The 21,435-nt window shown below is 50.9% G+C and overlaps 2 long non-coding RNA genes across 2 annotated transcripts; one reads left to right on the top strand and one right to left on the bottom strand.

Annotated features, from left to right (window-relative positions):
• Positions 1–4,028: 4,028 nt before the first annotated feature.
• LOC144323105 (uncharacterized) lies at positions 4,029–6,819 on the bottom strand. The gene is made up of 3 exons (XR_013388639.1): positions 6,344–6,819; positions 4,563–4,700; positions 4,029–4,267 (listed from the first exon to the last, which is right to left on the bottom strand). It is a non-coding gene; the product is annotated as an uncharacterized LOC144323105 (long non-coding RNA).
• A 6,199-nt stretch (positions 6,820–13,018) lies between these two features.
• Positions 13,019–14,742, top strand: LOC144323106 (uncharacterized). The gene is made up of 3 exons (XR_013388640.1): positions 13,019–13,181; positions 13,291–13,453; positions 14,432–14,742. It is a non-coding gene; the product is annotated as an uncharacterized LOC144323106 (long non-coding RNA).
• The last annotated feature ends 6,693 nt before the right edge of the window (positions 14,743–21,435 follow it).

A 21,435-nucleotide genomic window follows, 5' to 3' on the forward strand; every position in this document is an offset into this window, starting at 1 on the left:
AAGGGTATAAGCATTTTTTTTTAAGATTTCACTTACTTATTGGAGAGAGAGAATGCAGAGAGAGAGACAGAGTGAGAGAGAGAGAGTGCACAAGTAGGGTGGGGGAGGAACGGAGGGAGAGGGAGAGGCAGGTTCCCTGGGGAGCAGAGACCCTGATGCTGGACTCGATCCCAGGACCCCAGGATCATGACCTGAGCCAAAGTCAGACGCTTAATGCACTGAGCCACGGAGGTGCCCTGGGCATTGGCATTTAAAAACGTGATGGCCACTCTCAAGTTGCCTCTCACCAGGGGCATTTTGAATGTACTGTAACAGTTGCTATTGAGGTCATACTTTAACTTCATCAAAAACTTACACAGTATTAGGATATAGTACCCTCCACAGCAAAATCATGTCATAAAAACTGTTATAACAGACACCCGTCACTTAATAGACTGGGTGTTAGCGAGAATGACATATTGACTGTTATTTGGGTTGCATTTTGCTGTCTTAGAATTACCTTCATGGTAACAGATCTGTGGTTTAGCTATACTTTTTTAAAAATAGACCTACACAGAGCTCAGAAAATTTGGGGGGTGGTAAAAATACTTTATATGGTATTTTAAAGATGAACATATGTCATTACACGATTTGTAAAAACCCATAGAATATACAACAGCAGGAGTCAACCTGAAGGTAAAGTATGGACTTTGGTGATTATGATGTGTCAAGGTAGGCTCATTGTTGGTTACAAATGTCCCATTCTGGAGAGTGATATTGAGCATGGGGGAGGCTGTGCATGTGTGGGGGCCCAGGGCATACAGAAAATTTCTGTATATCCCCCTCTCAATTCTGCTATGAACCTAAAATTGCTCTAAAAAATTGTCTTGGGCAGCCTGAGTGGCTCAGTGGTTCAGGGCGGCCTTGAGCCCAGGGTGTGATCCTGGAGACCCGGCATCGAGTCCCACCTCTGGTTCCCTGCATGGAGCCTGCTTCTCCCTCTGCCTGTGTCTCTGCCTCTCTCTCTGTGTCTCTCATGAATAAATAAATAAAATCTTTTTAAAAAATTGTCTTAAAATAGGCCTGTGTGTACATATGTATACCTTTTTCTTTAATAAATCTAAAAGCCAGTATTTTGTTAGTTGACACCAGAGTTTGGAAAGTGAAACTGAATAGAAACCGAGATGAGAGATAATCATCAGGCTTCCTCTTCATTTGACTGCCGCACAAACAACCAAATTATGAGAAATAAATTACGGTCTAAAAAAATTCCCTGTTTTAATTACTGCAAATGTTCATGTGACTAGGTAAGAATTATTTTTAATCACCTCTCATCATATAGATAGTGCACATCTAAAAGCATAAAGTCGGTATCAGAAAGCCACAGTTTCAAAAAAACAAAACAAAACAAAACAAAACAAAACAAAAACCCTAAGACAAATCTGCTTTTGTTTGAAATGTGCAAGATTTTCCCTTTCTGGGCTTCCTCTCCCAAATAAACTGGCCCGCGGGAATCGCCGGCCTGTGGCAAGCGGAGAAGCCAGCGGGAAGCATCTTCTCTCCGGATCCAGCTGCGGTTGCGCCTTATCCCGTCGGAGCCAATTTTCGGGGCGGATCTCGCCAACTCCCAAGAGACGCATTTATCTGGCACGTTTAGGAGACGCGTGAAGTCGCGTGGGCTGTGAAGCTTCAGAACCGCGGCCTTCCCGGGCCTTCCCGGGCCTTCCCCGGCTTTCCCGGGCCAGAGCGCGCGCCCAGGCCGCCAGCACGAGGCCGTCCTACCGCGCGGGTGCGCCCGTCCTCCGGGGTCGCGGTCCCCAACCTGCCCCGCCACGGGGGGGAGCGCCTGCCCCTGCGGCCCCGCGGCCTCTGTGAATAGACGGTGCGTCCCTGCCCCGCCCCGCGGCCGCCCGAGCCCCGCGCTGCACCCGACGGCCGCCCCGCTTCCTGCACTGGGGGGGACGGGGAATGGGGGGCCCGGGGACAGAGGGGAGGCGGGGAACGGGGGGGGGGGAGCCCCAGGGAAGGGGGGGGGCCCAGGGAGCGGGGAGGGGCCGGGAACGGGGGGGGGGGGGCGGCGGGGGAACAGGGTGATGCCCCGGGGAACGGGGCTGGCCCCAGGGAGCGGGGAGGGCCCCGGGAAACGGGGGGCGCCCGGGGAACGGGGGGGTGGCCTCGGGGAGCGGGGGGTGCCCGGGAACGGGGGGCGCTCAGAGAACGGGGGGGCCCCGGGAACAGGGGGGCGGCCCGGGGAACGGGAGGTGCCGGGGGAATGAGGGGGTGCCCCGGGAAATAGGGGGCCCTCGGGGAACGGGGGGCCCTCGGGGAACGGGGGGGCGCCCGGGAACGGGGGGCGCTCGGAGAACGGGGGGGCCCGGGAACAGGGGGGCGGCCTGGGGAACGGGGGATGCCGGAGGAATGAGGGGGTGCCCCGGGAAATGGGGGTCCTCGGGGAACAGGGGGGCGCCGGGGAACGGGGGGTGCCGGGGGAATGAGGGGGTGCTCCGGGAAATGGGGGTCCTCGGGGAACGGGGGGCCCCAGGGAGCGGGGGTTGCCCGGGAACGGGGGGCGCTCGGAGAACGGGGGGGCCCCGGGAACGGGGGGGCGCCGGGGGAATGAGGGGGTGCCCCGGGAAATGGGGGGTCCTCGGGGAACGGGGGCCTCTCCCGGGCGCGCGGTCCTCGGCGGAGAGGCGGGGGGCTCCGGGCCCGAGGGCGCCCCAGCGCGGGTGCCGTCGGCGTCGCCTCCGGCCGCTGCCCCCCCCCCGTCCCCCCCTCCCCCCCTCCCCGCCCCGCCGGAGGCAGAACAATAACCGGAGCGCGCGGGGGAGCGGAGACCCCCGCGGAGGGCGGAGGGCGGAGGGCAGGGGAGTTCCGCGGGGGGCAGCCCCCGGCACCGCGCGCCCCTGGGGGGCCCGGCCCTGGGAGGCGGGGGGCGGGGGGGGGCGGGGGGGCGCGGCCCTGGGAGGCGGAGTGGGGGGCGGCGGGCGCGGGGCGGCCACGTGGAAGACGAGCTCGGTCTGCGGAAACCTAAGATCCTCAAGCGCCTGCTGGAGGCCCGGGATCTCCTCGAGCCCAGGGGGCAGGAGCGCGGGCGGCGGTGAAAACACTCCCGGAGCGTGTGCACTTGGGTCCTGTTCTGTTTCGGGTCTGAACCTCCGAAGTCACTTGTGGAATTTCCACGGGCCGGTCTTTTTGTAAACAGATGGGTCTGGGCTTCCCCACCCAGGCTCGAGGCTCACTCGGCTTGTTCTTCCAGCCCGACCCGCTCGAGGTCTCCAGATCGCAATCTCTCTCTCTTTCTCTCTCTCTCTCTCTCTCTCTCTCTCTCTCTCTCTCTCTCTCCCCCCTCTCCCTGCCTCCCTCCCTTCCACACACACAAACTACTTGGTCCCCTTTACACTTTTCCTTTCATTGTAGCGTGTGTGTGTGTGTGTGTGTGTGTGTGTGTGCACCCAAGTCCTACAGTTCTTTTCCCTTCTGCTTGGCGCCTCCATCGGGTTCCCCTGCCCTCCTTTCCTGAGTTGATTTTATTTCAATCTTTCATAATTTGGCTCCCTTCCATTCCTACTTTCTTTTGTTTTTCTTTTATAAACAATAAATTTGCATGTTTGTTTGTTTGTTTTTCTCCCCACGGCCTGAAGTTCTGTCCTCTTAAGGACTCAAGGGTTCCTGGAAAAAACCAGGAAGGTTTCATGGCATTTTATGTCAGGGACGTGTGTTATACAGTTCCACTTTCAGAAAGTGTGCGCTAGCTGGGATTTTTATACTTCTATATAGGTCAAGCCATCTTAGCTGAAGAAATCACAAACTGTAATGTCTTGGGTGCTGGGCTGCTTACTTATAATAAAAGGCATGCAGGAAAAGCAAGAAAAATGTGTTTTCAAATCGTCTCTGAATGTGGATTTTATATCCCCCCACTCCCCCCACTCCACATACACACTTAATACGTTAAGTTTCATTTTTATTTTTGTTTCTTGTTTTAGAGAGAAGGCTCGAGCAGGAGGAGGGGCAGAGGGAGAAGCAGAAAGAGAATCCCAAGCCAACTCCACACTGAGCAGGGAGCCCAAAGCTGGGCTTTATTCCAGAACCCTGAGATCATGACCTGACCCAAAGTCAAGAATCCCATGCTTAACCGATTGAGCCACGCGGGCACCCCCATACACACTTATTAAGCAAAATTTTGATCATACGGTATTTGAAAGTCATAGAGAGCCATCTCCTTGGTCATCATCTTGCACTTGTTCCCATCTGTGAAATGTCTGACTCTTGGCTCCTTCCTCTGAGTCTGGTATAGAGTATAAAATACAAACATTTATCAAAACACAAATCAGAAATAGCTCCTACACTTGGGACCTGAAAAAAAAAAAAAAAAAAAAAAAAGCCAGGCAAAAGAATGGCTGAAGTTTTAACGAAAAGCATACCTTTTGTGGCTAACATGTTAGGAGGTGAGAAAGGATGTGAGTGGCGAGAGGAGAGGTAGGAGTAAGGGTTGTGCAATAATGCATTTCCAGGAGTCAGCAGGCTTCGCCAGGGCTGGCCTCAGGTTAGGTGGAGACTGAACATTGCACAAAATCACCTACCTCTGCAGGTGGAAGGTAGCGGGCAGATTGGTCTTTTCCAGCACCAGCTGTGGGTGAGGGGCCTTTCCACCATCTTGCCACCACTTCCGCCCACCTTTCTGAATTACCAAACCTGCATTTCTCCAGCCTGGACCTAAGCTGAAGGTGGATCAAGAGCAAAACATAGCTTAGGAGCCATCCTAGTCACATAAGCCACCTTCACGCCTTCAAAAAATTATAAGGATTTGGGGGGCCCCACAGGTCAGGCCTAGCCCCCAGGAATAAGACTCAAAACTGGTAATGTCATCATTTATTGGGACTTATGTTATGCTAGGCACTCTCCTGTGAGTCTTAATGTTGTATCTCATTTAATTATCACAATATTTTGAGGTAGATATTACTACCCTCATTTTAGACTTAAGAAAACAACAGAGTGGGGATCCCTGGGTGGCGCAGCGGTTTGGCGCCTGCCTTTGGCCCAGGGCGCGATCCTGGAGACCCGGGATCGAATCCCACATTGGGCTCCCGGTGCATGGAGCCTGCTTCTCCCTGCCTGTGTCTCTGCCTCTCTCTCTCTCTCTCTGTGTGACTATCATAAATTAATAATAATAATAATAATAATAATAATAATAATAATAAAGAAAACAACAGAGTAGTGGCTAAGGGTGTATCCGCCCAACATCACAAGGCTAGGGAATGGTAGCTGGGCCCTTGACTCCTGTTCTAGCCCCAAAGCCTACACTCTAATCCCCTCTCAACCAGGGCAGGAGATAAAGGCTGTCCCCAACTATGAGGTCGTGGGGACTCCCCCTGGGGTGGGGGAGGGCTGCAGTATTCCTCCTTGTGTGTCTCCAGGGGCCAGGTCTTTGTTTATGGGGGTGTGTGTAAGTCTGCACGGGGTCACTATGACGTTCACCTTTGCCCCTTTGGACCTTGATTCTTGTTTTTTGAAGGAAAACCTGTCCACCTAGAGAGCAAGACTTCTTGAGAGGTCAAAAGTACTCCTCCCTAAACCATGCCAGCAAGGTTGGGGGGCGGGGAGGGCAAGCTTCCATCCATTGTGGGCAGCAGAGTTGGCTCTTCACAGCAGCCAGACGGCAGATCCCTTACGGGGACCAGCCACAGCAGCAGCCCCTGCTAGCTGTGATGAGGCGGCCCGGGCAAGTCACAACAACTCAGCAGTGGTGAAGGAGAAGCAGGGTTACAGTGGGGGAGGGGCCTTGAGCAGAGACAGGCTGGCGAAGGCCCCCGAGATGAACCAACTGTAGGTCAAGCAGGCATCCAAAGAGCCCCAGACACTAACAGGGCTTAGTGCAGGCAGCCCCAGGCTGGAGGTGTTTATCTAAGACGGAGGAAATTACCGGGTTTGAGAGCAGGGGCTTTGGAGCCAGACAGCTGGATTCAAATCCTGCCTCCTTCCCTTCCCAACTCTGACCTGACAAGCCAATTAACCTTCTGTGCCTCAGTTTTCTTATCTGCAAAATGGGTATACCAATGCTGTGAATGGCTCTTTCCTAGGGCTGTTAGGAGGGTCAAATGAGAGAATGTACGCAAAGCGCCGAGAACAGTCCCTGGTACGTTGTAAGTCCTCTCTCAGCTAAGTGCTCTGTGATAATCATCCAACTCGGGCGAAGACAACAGGGGGATTCCCGCTTCTGGTGTACATTCCCCCAGTAAGAAAATGAAGCAAAACCAGACAACAGAAAGACTGCTGGAGTTAGAACTCCAGCCAAACACTGGAAAAAACGTCTCGGCGTAGCGTTAAGACCCTCAGTTCCACTCCCCTCCACCCCACTCCCTACCTGCCCTGCTCCAAGAGCTTGAAACGAGGATTCCACAAAACGAGCAGCAGTGTGGGGGAGTGAGGCACGCATTTGACCAGGTGCCAGACGACCTGAGCTTAGTACAAGTTGTAATCTTGAGCGAGTCACTTAATTTCTCTGAGCCTGAATTTCCACATCTGTAAAATGAGTCAGTGGACTTTTTGTTGAAGGGGGGCAGTCTGCCCATCATCTTCCCCACTTCTTCTGGGAACTGTTTCTTTCCCACACCCCACCTGTTGTGATCTCCGTTTTCTTACATGCTACTTCCCTGGCCATAGTCGATTGGTCCAGGAGGGGGCACCTGTCCGGAGCTGAGCCAATCAGAGCGCTTCCTTGAGGTTTTTTGGTTTGGGTTTTGAACTGGAACTGGGAAAAGAGAATCAGCGCTTCTGAGTCGAGTGTGCAGAATGGAGCTCAGGACCGCTTGGCAGTTGTTTCCACCATGTGAAGTCTAAGAAGCTAAAACATGCAGAGATAAGAGATCGTTCTGGTGGCATTTGGACCAGGTGTCTCTGGGACCGACACATACCCCTGCCTTGCCCACAGTTAAATGAGACACTCGGATTGATTCCAATTAATTCACCCTTTTGCTTAACCTGGTTTAAGTTTATTTTCTGTCATTTGTATCCCATCCCCCAAATCCCTGACTAATGCAGACTAATTTATTTGTAGAATCCCTTTTTTTAAAAAAGATTTTACTTATTTATTTGAGAGAGAGACAGAGAGACAGAGAGAGAGAATGAGCAGGGTGGAGGAGCAGAGGGAGAGGGAGAAGCAGGCTCTCCACTGAGCAGGGAGCCAGATGTGGGGCTTGATCCCAGGACCCTGAGATCATGACCTGAGCCAAAGGCAGACACTTAACCAACTGACCACTGAGGTGCCCTAGGATCCCTTTAACTCTCAATGTCTGTGCTTTTATATAAACAATAGATGAATGGTGTTCAAATAGGGCCATGTGTCTGAACCTTGGATAGCTGTGTGAAATATCAAAGATTAAAAAAAAAAAAGAAAAAGAAACCTCATTTAACTCACTTAAAAGTGGAGAAGAGGTTCAACACTCTTTATAGCCTTTTATTATATCTAAATGAAAGAAATAAATAGGTCAAGAGCTAGTGTTTTGGTGAACTGTGAGGAAATCAGCCATTAAATTATAAAAATTGATTTCAAGACTGTTGACGTAGTGACCTGATTTTGAAATTGAATCCATTTTTCCTATGCCTAGTGTAACACAAGAGGGAGAATAGTAACTCTGGCTTGGTGAAGACCAAGAATTTAGAAAGACTCGGTCACAAGGTGGCAATTTTGGCCCAAATTCCCTAGTTTGTCTACACTATCTAGTTAGTAATGAGTGAGTGAAATCGTTTCTTTGTTTTGGTTAAAAGAGATAGTGTAAATAGCTATGTAAGTCTCTCATTTCTGATTTCTATTCTAATCCATCTGTGTATTATTAAAAATAACTTACATTTTAGCTTTTAATAAATATTTTTTATTTTGGCTTCTTCAGCATTTATGGATTTCAATGTATAAAATATTGCAATTTTTCCCATCGTTAAGATAACTCGGGAAGAGCAGGTGACAATAGATCTATTTCTAATGATCTTTTCTCAGTGTTAAACTTGAGATATATGCATATGTGTCTCTGTTTATATCTGTAACTGTACTTATTTTCCTATAGTTAATTCTTGATAGTTAATGGTATGAGGGATGATATTTGCATATCATGTTGAAATCCACGGAAAATGAGGAGATCTCATTTTTGGTATTATTGTCATTTAAACCTCCTCCCCGGAAAAATACCTTAAATCCGAGCTTACACATATAGTATGGTACATGTACAGTAGTAAGACCACTTCAAGTTTCACAGACTCCCTTAACTCACTTTTTATTTATTTATCTTTTTAGTTGAAGACTGTACAAGATGTAAAATCACAAGTAAGGAAGTGAGAAGAGGGAGGGGAGGCTGGGGCTCGTATAAACCACTACTGAGATATTGATATGTTTGAATAATAAAACCAAGGTGACGTGGGATGGATCCTGAACATCAGTGGTGCCTAATGACTGGCTCTGACTCCCCAGATCATCCTCTGGAGGCTGGCAGAAGCCTAGCTGTCAAGATCACCCCTCCTGAAAGGTAGGAGCCACGTATCTGGGAAGATTTTCACTGTATTCCCACTTGATAACCTCCTGCGTAATCCTTCCTGTCAGGGAGCTCCTCACCAGCCACAGACAACTCAGCTCAGCGATGTGGTGTGTGATCTAAGCCCTAATATACCCTCTTCTTTAGCCCTAGAACCTTCCCTACTCTAACCCCCTGCCCAGGCATCTCCTCACCCTGCCTCATGGCCACTGTGTCTTGACCACAGAATATCCTGCCCCCATTGGCTCTGTCGTGCCTTACCTCTGGGTCTCACCTCATTACAATTAGAGGGCCCTGGTGATGGGTTTCCTAGGAGACAGCAGGTGGGCGGAGACGCTCTGGGAGCTCACTCAGACCCTTGGCTGAGCTTGGCCTTTAATCTTCTTTCACTCCGATTGTTGTGTGTGGCCACCGTGCCCAATGGCTGTGCCTGATTTTGGAACAGTTCCTGCTTTGGCCCAGGCCAATCCGGCTTATCCTCAGTTTCCCTTTTCCACCCTTTTCAGCTTACACAGCCGGAGAGAAATAGCCAGTTTTGCCTGACAGCAGTACGCTGAAGAGAAGACGCGACACCACTGTACGCATCTGCAGAGTTACATAGCTCCCCTTCCCAGGGACGCGTGGAACAGAGCAAGCAGGACCCCATATGCGTCAGTGGTGGCTCTCCTGCATCTGGTTCAAGCCACGGGTCAGAAGACTGACAGACAAGAGACCAGCACACCGATGGACGAGCGATGGGCTGCAGAGCCCGCACAGGTGGATGAGTTCAGAATAACGTGTGAAATGTACTTTGGGTACAACAGGACGTGCAATCCCTACGACAATGTTAGTCAACAAATATTGCAGCTTGCTATAGACCTCTGTACAACTTGCTGGAAATGTGTTAAATGCTAGAGAAGTTATATCCAGTGCCAGCCTAGAGATAGATGCACAGCCGGGGGGGAGACTTCTGTGGGAACTGTAGATAATTTTATGGTTACTGGGAGACATTGCTTTGCAATCACTCTTCACTTCTTTAGGCCCTCGTTGAATCTTTTCAACTTTTCAAGTGCACAACCAGATTTTCAGGAATTTGAGGAGTGCCTAGCTGGCTTAGTCAGTAGAGTCTGTGACTCTTGATCTTGGGGTTGTAGGTTTGAGCCCCACATTGCATGTAGAGAGTTCTTAAAAATAAAAATCTTAAATAAATACATAAATAAATGTGGCTCAAAGTGGTGGTCTTGCCATACCAAGAGATAATAGGAAGGTCTACGGCTTGGATTCCTAAATCCTCAGGAATATGAAAATGTGTCATGAGCATAAAAAAGACACATTTGAATTATTAGAACAACTGTGATTAATTGTATGGTATAGACTAAGAACCCACACAAGAGAAGTAGCATTGTTTGGGGAAGAGGAGCAGGAGAAAGAAGAGACTCTGGCATGTGTTTGGTGGACATCATCATCTATTTTCTGCAATGACAGTGGCCTGAGGACATGGTCCCAGACCCCTCAGAAGAGGCCCCCCTTACCTATGATGAGAGGAAGAACTGCATCCGACAAATGATTCATTCATTCATTCCATTAATTTAAAAAATTCAGCCGGGGCACCTGGGTGGCTCAGTGGTTAAGCATCTGCCTTTGGCTTGGGTCATGATCCCAGGGTCATGGGATCGAGTCCCACGTCGGGCTCCCTGCATGGAGCCTGCTTCTCCCTCTGCCTGTGTCTCTGCCTTTCTCTGTGTGTCTCTCATGAATAAATAAATAAAATCTTTGAAAAAACAAACAAAAATTTGACCACTAAATATATACCAGGAACCTCAGATATACTACATAATGTGTCCTGGGGCATGAGATGATGCAGTGACAGGAGATCTACTGTCTCTGCCTTCCCTGAGTATGTTATCCTAGTCCAGGAGGACAAAAACTAAGCAAACAGCAAACAGTGACAAGCACTGATGTGTTAGGAAGAAAATCAACAAAGGGATAAATTAGAGCACCGTGTGTTTGGGAGGAGAGACTCTTTTTAGAGAGAGCTATCTGGGAAGGCCTCTCTGAGGACAGGATCCCTTCTAATTTTTATTTCTCTCATCAGTGCTTAGCAGCCCGCAAAACCTCCTCTGAAGTTATACAGAGACTTCAGGGAAAGAAGCTCTGCATGCTGCCCTGTATGAAGTAAGCTCTTTATATTTTTCAAATTAATAAAGAATGGTATGGAATCACCACTCATAACTTAATGAGGAGAGCTCACAGTCTCTCAGAGATGAAAGAAGGGCAGTCTACCCCTTAGGAGGACTGGGAGTGGACAGTGTCAGAGAGGAAAAGGAGGGGATTTCAAAGACCATCACAAATGTGTTGAAGACCTGTATCCCCACAAAATCGTACACAGGAATGTGTCTAGCAGTCTTTTTTTTTTTAAGATTTTATTTTATTTATTCATGAAAGGCACAGAGAGAGAGAGAGAGAGAGAGGCAGAGACACAGGCAGAGGGAGAAGCAGGCTCCATGCAGGGAGCCTGATGTGGGACTCGATCCCGGGTCTCCAGGATCATGCCCCGGGCTGAAGGCAGCGCTAAACCGCTGGGCCACCGGGGCTGTCCTGTGTCTAGCAGTCTTAATCCAGAATTGCCCAAACTTGGAGGCAACCAAGACACCCTTCAGTAGGTCAATGAATTAAAAAAATTTTTTTTTGTGGTGCATGCAGACAGTGGAGTACTATCTGGTGCTGAAAAGACAGGGAGTGACCTTAGATGCATATTACTAACTAAAAGAAGCCAACCTGAGAAAGCAGGTATGGTAGGGTATGATTCCAGCTCTGTGACATTCTGGAAAAAGCAAAACCATGGACCCATTAAAATGATGGTGGTGGCCAGGGGTTGTGGGGAGGGAGGGATGAATAGGAGGAGCACAGAGGATGTTAGGGCAGTGAAACTACTCTGTGTGACCCTGTGATGGTGGACGAGTGTCATCGTACATTTGTCAAAACCTATAGGACGTACAACATCAAGAGTGAACCCTAAGGGAAATTCGGGACTTCAGGTGATCATCATGTGTTGATATAGGCTCCTAGAGGGTGACCCATGTATCACTCTGGTGCAGGATTTTGGTGTAGGGCAGGCAGTGTGTATGAGGAGGCAGGGCGTATATGGAAAATCTCTGTCCATTTTGCCATGAATCTAAAAGTGCTTTAAAAAATACAGAATCTATTTTTTAGGGCAGCCCGGGTGGCTCAGCGGTTTAGCACTGCCTTCAGCCCAGGCCGTGATCCCAGAGACCCAGGATCAAGTCCCGCATCGGGCTCCCTGCATGGAGCCTGCTTCTCCCCCTGCCTGTCTCTCTCTCATGAAGAAAGAAAGAAAGAAAGAAAGAAAGAAAGAAAGAAAGAAAGAAAGAAAGAAAGAAAGAAAGAAAGAAGAATCTATTTCTTAAAAACCCAGATTGAAGCGTTTACATCAGCCATTGTGAGTCCAGCTCATGTGAGTCCACTTCTGAGAGCTCGAACCCCCACAGTGTGCCAGGTCTGCCCGTCAACCTGGACTGCAGTGAATGGACCCAGATTGTTCTTCCTGCCTCAAATGTTGTTCTTTTCTTTTCCACCAAAGACTTGTTCCTCACCGGTTATGGCCTGATGTACTTATCATCCTTCTGTCTCCCTCTTGGGCCTTGCCAAAGGACTCATTCTGCACTCCTCTCGCCCTTGGCAGAGGTTGGTGCCCTCCTCTGGTGGCACACATCAGCAGGTCATGGCTTCGGTATGTTGCTCCTGTACTGTGGGCTCCTCAAGGGCCGGGATCCTGTTCCCACCTCCCCAGCGTCTGGCATGGTCGAAGCTGTCTAGAGAAGTGACATTATCCCACCTGTGTCTTAAAGCAACGGCGCTGGCAGCAATGTGAAGAAGGCTTGGGGGGTGAGAGGCCAGGGGGGTGAAGATCCTCCCAGGCTCCCAGCGATGGGGTTCAGGGAGAAGTTAGGGTTAGGGTTAGGGTTAGGGTTAGGGCCAGTGGGAAATGCGGGTTAGAATCATTAAACCTCAGTGATGGATTAGATAGATGGTGAGGAAGAGGCGAAGGAGGGCTAGAAACTCGGGGACTTCTGGAGATTTCTAACTGGTCTTTTGGCATCAGTCCTTGCTCTCCTAAGAACTGTGTAGACGGTTCTCAACGCAGTGGCCAGTGAGCTGATTAAAAAATTAGGATCATTTTCCCCTTGCACTCAAGACCTTTCATTGCCCGTTCTGGCCTCACCCTCTCTGGACTCGGTGCCCACCCCCCGTCTCCTGTGCCTCCCCGTCCCACGTTGCTGTTTCCTTGGCCTGTCATCTCTTCCCCGACCTGGTGGCCGCGCTCCCTTCAGATGTGTGCTCGGCAATCGCCTTCCCAGATCCTCCCTGTGCTCCTCCTCCCCTTACGCGGCCCTTTCCTGTCTTGCTGTCTACCGTGTATAGATGTTAGATATTCTTCTGCTTGTCCCCTCGGACTAGAGCTCCCTAAGGACAGGGACTTTGGTCTGTTTTGTTTGCAGCCCCAGCCCAGGGCCCAGGGCCCAGGGCCCAGGAGCGACCTTGTCCAGCACGTCGTTGAACAGATGCTCTGCAAACCCCGACTGGTTGATGCAGTGGCTTCTCATGACTCACCTCCAGAGCAGGTCGTGAACATCCCCTTGTGTCCCATGCGGCGTCCGGCAGGCCTTGGACGTGCGGCAGGTGACCAAGTGGACCCTGGGGGGCGGGCCCTTTCCAGGGTCCTGGCCCTGACCCCTCCCCTGCCAGGGCTCCTTTAATCTGCTTTGCTCACAACTTGCTGTCCCGACAGGAACAAAGTCAGGTGGGTGACAAGCCGGAGTCCTGTGAAGAATGAGCCCAGAAGACGCAGTTCAGCAAGGGCACCTCCCAGTAGTGGTGCAGGCAGCCCCGAGGACTGAAGTCCCCCGGGAGGCCAGGATCAGGCTAGATCTCCCCGATGTCAAATGAAGCAGGTAGAGCCCTCCCCCGCCACGCCCCCCGTCGTGGGAATCAGGGCTGAGGAGTGTGGCGCAGGGGCGGGAAGGCCTGGACCAGGTGAGCCCAGCAAACGAGGGCCTGCACCCCGCCTGCCACCCCCCACCCGGGGCAGGATGGCGCTGATGGCCTCGGAGGTGTCCCTGTAGCCTCGCCCTCGGGCCCCTTGGTGGCCTTACCTGCCGCGGCCCAGCTGCACCTGCACCACCTGCCCAGCTGCACCTGCACCACCTGCCCAGCTGCACCTGTACCACCTGCCCGGCCCACCAGGCATTTCAGGCGGCGCATTGCCTCCCTCGGTCCGCAGCAGCCTTGACCCTACGCATCAAACATTAGACGAACACGTCTATGTCGTGCTTTAAAACTGATTAGGACGGGGTCCAAAACTAATGTCAAGGAATTCCCGGTCCCCAAATAATGGGCCCTGCGGCTGGGCTAGCAGCACGGAGGAAGGAGGAAGGAGGGCTGCGGCCGCTCGGCCCTGCGGACAGGGAGGGCCCCGCCTGCCCCTCCCCGCCCTCCATCAGCCCCGGGAGCCTCTGCACCTTTCTGCTTCCCGCCCCGCCCGCCCGCTGCCGGCCACCCTCCCCAGCCCGCCTCACCCCTGCCCGCCCAGGCCTGCCCAGCAAGCTCTTCGGCTCCCTTGGCTCCCGGCTCCTCGGGTTAGTGGCCACAGGCCTGGGCAGGTGCAGCCCAGGGAGGCGGCAGCGCATCCTTGGTCCCTTCCCGCCGCCACAGTGGCTCAGGAAGAAGCCAGTGCCCCGGCCCCGCCTGCCCGGGAACAGGGCCGAGGCCCCGGGAGCGCAGCGGCCCCGGCGGCTCTGGATGACCCAGCGGCCTCGGGCCTCAGGCCTCAGGTTTGAGAGCGGGGATCCTGCCGCTCGCTCTCCCCCTGTGCCCCCCACAGCCCCATCCCCAGCGACCCCCAGTGCCCAACCGCTCCGACCCCTTGGCAGACACGACGCACTCGCCGGAGTTGGACCTCGGCCCACTGCCTCTCAGTTGCCAACCAGCCAAGACAACACCTGCTTCTCATTCTCTTCAGGGCAAGTGTGAATTTTCCCCTTGTGCTTGCGCTTGAACCCTTCTCCCTGTTTGCTTTTTTTGACATCTTCTAACCTCACTCTCGAAGGTGTCCGAGTGAGCCCCAACATCTGCTCTTCACCGTCCAGGATGGCCCTTGAGTTCTTGCAGCCAGTCTGGGAGGGTCCGGGGCGGCCGACTTTGCCTCTTGGGTTTTGGGTTCCTTTGTCTACATTTGGCTGGCATAAACACTTCTAAAAAATGGTCTGCAGCTAATGCCTTTTAGTTTGGTTCCCTTTAACGAGGGGTTTATAAAACCACTCTTACTATGCAGAACACATGTTCTAAGTATACAGTTACTTGACGGATTGAAACAGTGCTGAGGGAAGCAGAACACATGTTTCAAAATATTCCTGAAATGCATAATTACCCCGTGGACCAATCGGGTACATAATATACATTTTAATACACCATTTAATTGCTGTTTACCTAGGAGACAGCAACCTTGCAGGTCTCTTGGGTTAAACTACAGATTTTTTAGAAACTGTCTAAACACATATTTACTTGATTCATTTTGGTCTCCTGGGTGAAGAATCCTTTTGCAGAGAAGTGGCTGTACATGCAGAACAAGAGAATTAAATGCTCTGAGGTAGTGGCTACACATGGAAAAAACAAAAACAAAAACAAAAAACAAAGGCTTTATCGTTCATGATTCAGGGATAACAATCCTAAAGCGTGGGCTGAACCCAAGGGCCCTAAAAATAATCTGTCCCAGTAACTCCACATTCCTGAAACTCAACCCCTCCCAACACCTGAATATTTTTTTCATCGTAAGTCTTTCTGATAAAAATGTGTACGTCGCATCACAGGGGCTTTTTTGAGAAAGAAGACCAAGGAGATACAGCTGGAGAGCTTCATCTCTCGAACCCAAGTGCAAGGGAGCGCTCCTTCTCTCTCCTCCCCCTAAAACCTGCTTCTCCTCACATGTTGTCCATCCCAGCAAGTGGCACAAATACCCACTCGGTGCTCAGATCAGAAACCAAGTGTCACCTTTTACTCTTTCCTCCCTCCCTCCCTCCCTCTCTCCCAACATCCATCCAGTCAGAAACTCTTTGGCCATGTTATTTAGCTTCTCTGGGCTTGGTTTCCTTGTCTGTAAAACAGGGATCACAGTAGTACAGACCTCATAAGGCTGTCACTGTAGGCTTTACATGCCAATGTTCGGGACAGTTCTTAGCACACAGTAAGTACGACGGAGGTACGTTCTCCTTTTTCCTTCTCCTCTCCCCCTTTAATATTTCTAGAATCTGTCCACTTCCCACTACCCCCACAGCCCATGCCCTAACTCAAGCTGCCATGCTCTCTCACCTGTGCTCCTCGCTGGTTTTCCAGCATTCACTCTTTCTGACCCTACTCGGCCCCACCCCAATCCAATTCTTCGCGAGGAAGCCAGAGCTGTCTCTCACATTCAAATCTGAGTGTGGCTTTCCTAAGCCTAAAAGCCAACCATGACTCCTCCATCATTCTTAGGGTGACCAACTTTTAGAAATGGCTTTCGAGGCCTTTCATGATCTGGCCCCAGCAGGATCCCGCTCCAGTCCCGAGTTCTAGAAGGTTGTGGTTATCAGAAGTCTGACTTCAGCCTAAGTGGCACGAGACTGTACACGTGAGGCATTACAAAGTCTGGTCCCCTTTCTGACAACAAGAGGGCCCTCTCAACATGATGTTTGTTTGTTTTTTAATTTTTTATTTATTTATGATAGTCACACACACACACACACACACACACAGAGAGAGAGAGAGAGAGAGAGAGAGAGAGAGAAGCAGACTCCATGCACCGGGAGCCTGACGTGGGATTCGATCCCAGGTCTCCAGGATCGCGCCCTGGGCCAAAAGCAGGCGCTAAACCACTGCGCCACCCAGGGATCCCTCAACATGATGGTTTTAAGGAAACCTGTGCTGTCTCCCCTAAATCCTTCTCCTAACCAAAGCCTGAGGCTTCACTGTTAGCATCACTGACCTCATAGAACACCAGTACCCCCGAGAGGGGCATACGTGAAGCACCTTTCTTATCGTTCGTAGATACCTGACTTCTCCTAACAGAGCACAGAAAAGTTTGGCTCCCGGCCCAAGACAGATCTGGGCACGGGCTGACAAGGGTTGGCCACCTTGTCCAAAGTGACAAACCACAGCTACCCAGGGGGAAAAGAACCTTAGTCTTGTGAGGGAAGTGGACCTGTTACCTCTGGGGAAAGAGAGAATCCAGAAGAACCACAGGAGAATGGTTCTCAAACATGAGCCAGCCTCAGACTTACCTGGGAGGTTTGTTAAGACACGTTGTGGGTCCCACTGTGGAGATCTGAATTCGGCAGGTAGGAGGATCCACGGGCCTGTGAGAAACCACCCGAAACACCACCTGAGACCGTGGCGTCCGTGTGACCAATGTTGTGGCAACCCTTTTGCTCTCTTTGCTTTGTCGGCCCTCAGGTTGCTGAGGCCGGAGGCCACTAACTAGGCCAAAGAACTGAGCCCTCAAGCTGGCAGGCCAGGAGGCAGCTTCGGCAAGGATGTGCGCATGAGCGGGGCTCCCCGCAAGTAGCACCCCAAGGGAGGCCTTGTATCCTGGCACCTCAGAGCAACTCATTCGGCCCCTGCAAGCCCTTAGCTTCCAAAGGCCACGGATCGGCCCACAAGCCTCAGAGTCTCTGAAGCGATTGCCGCCCTGCCCCACCAGCAGCCGCCAGCGCCCGCGTCTGTGGGCATCAGCGGGGACCGCTGCTCACGCGGGGGTCCTGCTGTCGTAGCGAAGACCCGGGGCCGAGGGCCCACCTTCTAGGCCATTTTCACTGCACGTGCACGAGACAGGTTTCAATGGTAGGAAGGTCAGTGGGGGAAACTGAGAGGGACTGAGCTCCCTAGAAGGTAAGCACCCAGGAAGTGTGAACAGACGGGAAGGGGGGCGTAGTTCCTCTGTGGCACCTGTTTCCATGGTGATGGTCCAGAAGGGGAGCAGAGGTCTCACGGGCACCAGGGCCTCACCGCCAACGGGGAGACCAGAAGGAAAGGTTGACGATTACACAGACTTTCTACTGCCTGTAGCAGCAGAGAGGAGGAGTTCCCGGTTGGAGCCCCAAGGAAGCCTCAAAAACTCATTCACCACCATAGATTTTCCCCGCAGAAGGTGCCCCTTGGCCAGCTTATCTGAGCAGGGGTGACAGATGCTGAGCCAGACCTACTAGGGCTTCAGAGAACTTTAGAGAGAAGAGAGAAAGTAGGGACCAAGGGCAGGTGTCAAGGGGCTGGGACCAGGGCAGGTGCAACGGCTGGGATGGAACAGAGGGCCCCCTCCCCGCACAAACTGGGGCCACCGAAGCCTTGTGCTCTACAAGACAGCCAGCAATCCAGTACCCAGGGAGACCACTTCAGTTTCCAGGGACGTCTAAGAGGTCGTGATGCAAAAGTTAAGCTTGTCTGGTGCAACAGCTGATTAGTTCCCGGTGCAAGAGCTGCCTGACAGCATTTCCAGGGATGTCTACGGGGTAGCAAAGGGTGCTAGCAAGGATTGAGGTCCAGGTAGTGGCCATCTGGCTTCAAACCCTAGCTCAGCCCTTCACCCGCTGTGTGACCTTGGGCCCGTCCCTTGAGCAACCTGTGAATGCTTGTCATCGCTCAGAGGGGAAAATAATAGTACCTACCTAATAAGGTGGTGTGAGAATGACATAACATAAAAAATGTGGGAAATGCTTGGCATCTTGCCCAGCACAGCGTGAGCGCTGAATTTATTATTATTACTGACAAGCAGTGATGTCTGTGATATATTATTAAGTGAATAAATAAAACACATTTTTGGCACAATCCAATTTACGTAAAAAGGAACCACTATATTTCCCTCTGTGTGTGTGTGTGTGTGTGTGTGTGTGTGTGTGTTTATAAACACAAAAAGAAAAATTGGGGAGAAGAAAAAGAAAAGCCAGGAAGGATCAAATTGTTAACAGTGGTTACTTCTGGGGAGTGACATTGGGGAAGTAGGTGAAAGGGGGTTTCGCCATTTTGCTAACGAGCATGTGGACGTTTGGGCATTTTGGGGGTGAGGAGGGTAGGGGAGGCGGGGGTGAAAGGTATCTTTCTGTCTTAAGGGGCTGTGATCTGCAAACAGGGCTTCGCCAAGGCTTCAGTGCCGATTTACTGATGCAAGACCTCAGGCGTGCCCTTAGGTAGCAGTCCCTGAGCTTTCTCGCTACGGTGGTTCTGTTTTCAAGGCACACACTGCCCGGCCCCTGTGCCTTTGCGTAGTGGCTGTCTTTTCCCCATGGCCAGGGCTGACTGGCCCCAGCCAGGGCATAGCCCAGCTCAAGCTCCACACCAGGCTAGACAAGCCAGGAAAACCTGAAGAGCCAGAGACACATTCTTTGGTGCTCAGCACTGAATGAAGTTCCCTGCATTGACCAGTTCCCTGATTCTGATGCCTGAGTGATGCTGAGGCCATTTTCTCCTTCTTCCTCTTTGCATCGAGTACCCCTGTAACGCTCTGGGTAACAGCCCCCTCCTCAGCCCAAAGAGCAAGTTCTAATCCTTGGAGCCTCTAAGTGTTACCTTTCTTGGGGGAAAAAAAAAAAAAGATCTTTGCGAATGTGATTAAGGATCTCAATGACCTGCATGGACCCAAAAAATGCAATTATATGTATCTTTATAAAAGAGAGCTATAAAAAAAAAAAATAAAATAAAATAAAAATAAATAAATAAATAAATAAAAAATAAAAGAGAGATAGAGGGGGATTTTTACCTGGGCAGAAGAGAAGGTAATCTGATTCCAGAAGTGGAATGGTGAATGGAATGGTGTGGGGAACACATCACGGAATGCTGGAGGCCGGCAGGCATCAGAGGTCACGAGAGGTCGCAGGAAGCAAGGAAGGCTTCCACAGGGAGACCCGCCCTCCCACCTTGATTCCAGTCCAGGGATACTGATGGTAGACATCTGGCCTCCAGAACTGTGAGAGGATAAGTTTCTGTTGTTCTAAATCACCAAGTTTTTGGTAATATGTTACGGCAGCCACAAGAAACTACTACCAGCGCCCTCCTCCCTGGATTTGAGCTGGGCACGTGGCCGCCTTGCTGGGACTCCATCTCCCAGTCCCCCCGACACCTGGGAGCGGCCACGTGATGCCATTTGGCCTGTGAGTAGAAATGATGTGTGTAATTTCTGCTTCCTGGGTTTCACAATAAGGTTTCTCACCCACCACGTTCTCCTTCCCCTCCCCACAGCCTAGAAGGCCATCACGGTGCCGGTCAGCATGCTGGGGCTGAGAGCAGACGACAGCTGGAGTGACCATCTCAGGCACAGAGGTGGCCGCAGTGAGCAGAGGAGGGTTCCTGGGGCCCCGCACAGCCTCATGGAGCTGTGGTGTCCTCCCCGCTGTGCAGCTTCATGAGAGAGGAATGAGAATCTGTCTTATTTGAGGCATGCTGTGTTGGGTGTCTTTGTTATGCAGCCTTACCCAGCTTATACTCCGACTAAAACATTGTGGTTCTGTCTTGTTCTGATAACCGGAGCCTCTACATGCCCGTAAGTCATCCCTACAGCCTATGCCTGCATCCTGGCTTCTACCGACCTACCTCCCCTGGGTAGACAACCATCTTCCCGGATTTCTGAATATCGCCAATGCCAGGTTTTCTGGCTGCGATACTTTGTTTGTCTTTTGGGGGCACCTCCACTGCTCTGTGTGGGGCTGGCTAAGGCAGACCCCTTGCCGGCACTACCAAAGTTTGCCCCACACCACACCTTCCAGATGTCAGCCTCTACCTTCACTGCCCCTTCAGCTGGCTGGGCCTCCCACTCTAGGAGGAAATTCTGCTTCTAGGTCTTGACTCCTTCTTGTCCCTCGTGTTCTGTAGGGACTGACTGTGTCCTAAGATATGTGGAGGAAGGGTGGCTGGCTACTGGCAAGAAACACATGTAACTACCAAGTCTTCCCTGACACCTTCCCTAGCCAACCTCGAAGCGGCCCAGATTTTCTGCCTGCAGCGTAAACCAGCAAATGACTAGGCTGGGCTTTCATAATAGATAGACATTTCATTGTTTGATGACTTACACTTGTATTTGTTTTCCTTCCACAACTTTACGGTTGAAAATGTACCACCAGGTACGACGTGGGCCTGAGGATGTATACTGTTTCAAGAACACACATTTTAAACTTGGAACGTGTCCCGGGTCTAACGTCCGGTAAAGAATCACCTGGACACACGGTGAGAAATACATTTGATTAACCCTGAGCTGCACAAGGAAATGCATCCAGTGTCCTGGATTAGACAGCTCCTGTTTATTTATGCAAAGAGTAAGAGAAAGTCATTAAAGCCCCCATTCCTGGTAATTGTTTCAGAAATTGCATTCCCTGGTCTAGCAATTAGTTTTATACAAAGCAAGAAGATATTTGGGTTAATAACCTTGAGTTTTTATGACTCAATCAATATTTTGGTTGCTGCAGGCTGCTTTGCTACTGTAAATTTTGAGTACAGTGCTTGTGGGGTGTATAAATATTTAGCTAGCCATTGAAGCATCAATTAATGAAATCATTTCTTCTGTTCTTTAATTTAGAAGATACCGTTGGCAGTGTAGTGGTATGAGGTGTTTATTTTAGCTACTGTCATAGATGGGGAAACCAAATTGCTGTTGTGCTTTATGTTTTATTACTGTGTCACTTTGCATATCCATGTTGCACGCGTCTCTTTTAGATTCATCTCCTTCCAACAGATCTCGAATAACCTAGTTACTTGCTTCATACGGTTTTGATCTGATTTTTAACTTTGCCGCTGTGCTTCTCTGTTTTAACGTTTGTATTATTTTGTATGCGTATGTGTATGTTGACATGTGTGTGCATGTTTTAGTATCACAAGTGTAGTTGGAGTCAAAACCAGGATTGATTATTAAGTCCTCCATTTT

Source organism: Canis aureus, chromosome 11, assembly GCF_053574225.1.
Source record: "Canis aureus isolate CA01 chromosome 11, VMU_Caureus_v.1.0, whole genome shotgun sequence".
In the NCBI taxonomy this organism is placed as follows: Eukaryota; Metazoa; Chordata; class Mammalia; order Carnivora; family Canidae; genus Canis; species Canis aureus.